The sequence below is a fragment of the Tachysurus vachellii genome, chromosome 24, assembly GCF_030014155.1.
Source record: "Tachysurus vachellii isolate PV-2020 chromosome 24, HZAU_Pvac_v1, whole genome shotgun sequence".
Lineage (NCBI taxonomy): Eukaryota > Metazoa > Chordata > Actinopteri > Siluriformes > Bagridae > Tachysurus > Tachysurus vachellii.
In genome coordinates this window covers 1,110,170-1,114,576 of record NC_083483.1, presented here as the reverse complement: position 1 = coordinate 1,114,576, position 4,407 = coordinate 1,110,170, and positions in this window count along the sequence as shown.

The following is a 4,407-nucleotide window of genomic DNA, read 5'->3' as shown; positions in this document are numbered from 1 at the left end:
AGGAGATGCTGTTTGCAGGCACTACACTCACCAAACAGTGAACTTTGTCATTCAGACTGGGTTCATGTATGTAGTTTGGATCAGCATCAGTCAGTGGAGAAACAGGATTAAACTGAGGACAAAGAAAAGAACAGTAAAAGGATATAAAATACTTTAAATTACTGCATCATCTGATCATATGGCATCTGTAGTTGTAGATAATTTACTGAATATGTTATGAGTAAAAAACAGATGATCTTGAATTAAGACATGTTCATTGTCTTTCTTACTTTATAGCCTTCTTTGACACGGCCATGCAGCACATTATTGATGTCATCAGGATGAATTCCGTCTTCCTTATTATCTCCCAGACCCATAACATCACTGAAGACAAACGGCAAGGTGACAGAATCTTTGTCAATGATTTTGTAAGTTTTGTACTGTGGGAAGAAAAGAAAAGAAAAGTTCAATAAAAGACTGACAAAAGCAATCCAGACCAGGACGTAGAATCTTATCTGATTAGGGCCAGGTGTTAGTTCAGGTTTTCAGATCATTAAACAGGTGGAACAGGGTGAGACAAATACATGTGTAGACACAAATCTTAAAGAGATGCACATAGGAACACAGACAATAAACAAAGCCCTGCCCGAACGCCCTCTGGTGTTTATACAGGGAACTGTTCAGCGGTCCATGATAACCACAGCATGACAGTGTGGTTAAGAATGTGATCAGAGTGAAAGGGTGAATTATGTACAGTAGAGCATTTGTTATTAAATATACATTATGAATGAATAAATAAATAAATAAATAAATAACTTCTTGACCTTTCAGACTCCCTTTAAAATGCACTTAGAGCTATAATATTTAAAACATGACTCCAGTATTTAAGATTTGAACGACTGAATAATTTTCTTATTCTGTTCATTGTTCCATGAATGTAATGAGAATAAAAACAACTTACTCTTTTTGTGTAGCTCTCTCCAGCAGATGTCCCCTCCGCTGCCCCGAATGCAATACTGCCCTTGTATGCACTCATCACTGAGTTTACAAAGCAGGACTTCCCAGCTCCAACTGGTCCATGAAGCAGTATTCTGAACTGCCTGATGTCTTGGTGGTTTTCCATAAATTTGAGTTGTTCACTTAACTCAGATTTCAGATTGTTTGGGCTGTTTGGGATAAACACATTAAGAGTTTATCATTCTCATTTGATATTTAAATTACACACAGATCACTGCTACTGAAATAATGATGTGACTTCTGATCAAACTAATTTAGTTTCACAACAACAAGGATGATGTATATAATCAAACTATTTAAGTTTTATATATTTTCAAGAATTATGGAAATTTGTAATATTATTTCATTTTTTTCTAGATACATGGAATATAAAGCCTGAATTCTGTAAAACAAAACATTACTAAATTGATCACTCACTTCCAGTCAGAGATTCTCAAAAGTTGCTCGAAGTCTGTACACAAAAAGATAATAGAGAACTTTGAGTAAAAACAGAAACTTTTTTTTTTTAATTGATTTCTTTCTTCTATTTTTGTTTCAACAAAGTGATCTAACCTTCTCGAGATTCTGGTTTTGACTTCTTTCTAAACATTTTTGGCAGATTTCCTCCTCTGTAGCTGATCTTATTTTAAAAACCACAAAAAAAATTTGTCTATTTTTCTTAATATCAAATAAAACATGTTTCATTATATGAAAAGTATTTCAGTATCAGATTGCATGAATTCATGATGTGTAGTTATTTTTCTCCTTGATAGAGCAAAAAGAAAACAGCACTTACCAACTATAAGCTCAGTAGGGCTCTGTGCTTTTTTCACTTTTCAGCCCAGGTCTTACCTTCTCAGAATCAGAATTAGATTTATTGGCAAAGTGTGTTAACACACACAAGGAATTTGGTTCCAGCAGTTTGTGACTCTCAAAGGTACAGACATAAATAACACTATACAATACAATACAGACATGAATAACTCTATACTATACAATACACAAATAACACTATACAATACAATACAGACATAAATAACACTATACTATACAATACACACATAAATAACACTATACTATACAATACAGACATGAATAACTCTATACTATACAATACAGACATAAATAACAATATACAATACAATACAGACATGAATAACTCTATACTATACAATACACAAATAACACTATACAATACAATACAGACATAAATAACACTATACTATACAATACACACATAAATAACACTATACTATACAATACAGACATAAATAACACTATACTATACAATACACACATAAATAACACTATACTATACAATACAGACATAAATAACACTATAATATACAATACACACATAAATAACACTATACTATACAATACACACATAAATAACACTATACTATACAATACACACATAAATAACACTATACTATACAATACAGACATAAATAACACTATACTATACAATACACACATAAATAACACTATACTATACAATACACACATAAATAACACTATACTATACAATACACACATAAATAACACTATTCTATACAATACACACATAAATAACACTATACTATACAATACACACATAAATAACACTATACTATACAATACACACATAAATAACACTATACTATACAATACACACATAAATAACACTATACTATACAATACACACATAAATAACACTCTTCTTCTTCTTCTTCTTCTTTCGGCTTTTCCCTTCAGGAGTCGCCACAGTGAATCATCTCTCTCCACCTATCCCTATCTTCTGCATCCTCAACACTTGCACCCACTAGCTTCAAATCCTCATTAATTACATCCATATACCTCCTCTTTGGCCTTCCTCTTTGCCTCCTGCCTGGCAGCTCCATGTCCAACATTCTCCTACCAATGTACTCGCTCTCCCTCCTCTGAACATGTCCAAACCATCTTAATCTTGCCTCCCTAACTTTGTCCCCCAAACGTCCAACGTGGGCTGTCCCTCTGATGTACTCGTTCCTAATCCTGTCCAATCTTGTCACTCCCAAAGAGAACCTTAACATCTTCAGATCCTGTACACCTTCCCCTTGATTCTTGCTGATATGTTCCTATCACACAGAACTCCTGACACCTTTCTCCACCCACTCCAACCTGCCTGCACTCGCTTCTTTACTTCTTTCCCACTCTCTCCATTACTCTGGACTGTTGACCCCAAGTACTTAAACTCCTGTACCTTCTTCACCTCTTCACCCTGTAACCTTACTGTTCCACTTCCCTCCCTTTCATTCACACACATGTACTCAGTCTTACTACGACTGACTTTCATTCCTCTTCTCTCCAGCACAAACCTCCACCTCTCCAGGTTTTCCTCCACCTGCTCCCTGCTCTCACTACAGATCACAATGTCATCTGCAAACATCATCGTCCAAGGAGACTCCTGTCTGACCTCCTCTGACAACTGGTCCATCACTATAGCAAACAGGAAGGGGCTCAGAGCCGATCCCTGATGCAGTCCCACCTCCACTGTAAACTCCTCTGTCTGACCTACAGCACACCTCACCACTGTCCTGCTCCTCTCATACATGTCCTGCACCACTCTGACATACTTCTCTGCTACTCCTGACTTCCTCATACAGTACCACAGCTCTTCTCTTGGCACCCTGTCATACGCTTTCTCTAAGTCTACAAACACACAGTGCAACTCCCTCTGACCATCCCTATACTTCTCCATCAACATTCTCAGAGCAAAAATTGCATCTGTTGTGCTCTTTCTGGGCATGAAGCCATACTGCTGCTCACAAATTTCCACCACCTTCCTTAACCTAGCTTCCACTACTCTTTCCCACAACTTCATTGTATGGCTCATCAACTTTGTCCCCCTATAGTTGCTGCAACTCTGTACGTCACCCTTATTCTTAAAGATCGGCACTAACACACTCCTTCTCCATTCCTCAGGCATCCTCTCACTTTCTAAAACCCTGTTGAACAAACTAGTTAAAAATTCCACTGCTGCCTCTCCTAGACACTTCCAGATCTCTACCGGGATGTCGTCAGGACCAACTGCCTTTCCACTTTTCATCCTCTTCAAAGCCTTCCTGACTTCATCCTTTCTAATCTTATCTACTTCCTGTTCCACAGAGTTCACCCCTTCTACTCTTTTTTCCCTCTGATTTTCCTCATTCATCAGCTCCTCAAAGTATTCCTTCCATCTCCTCTGTACACTCTCCGCACTTGTGAGCACCCTTCCATCTCTATCCTTAATAATTCTAACTTGCTGCACATCCTTCCCATCTCGATCCCTCTGTCTAGCTAACCTGTACAAGTCCTTCTCTCCTTCTCTAGTGTCTAACCTAGTGTACAACTCGTCATATGCCTTCTGCTTGGCCTTAGACACCTCCCTCTTCACTCTGTGCTGTAACTCCTTGTATTCCTGTCTATTCT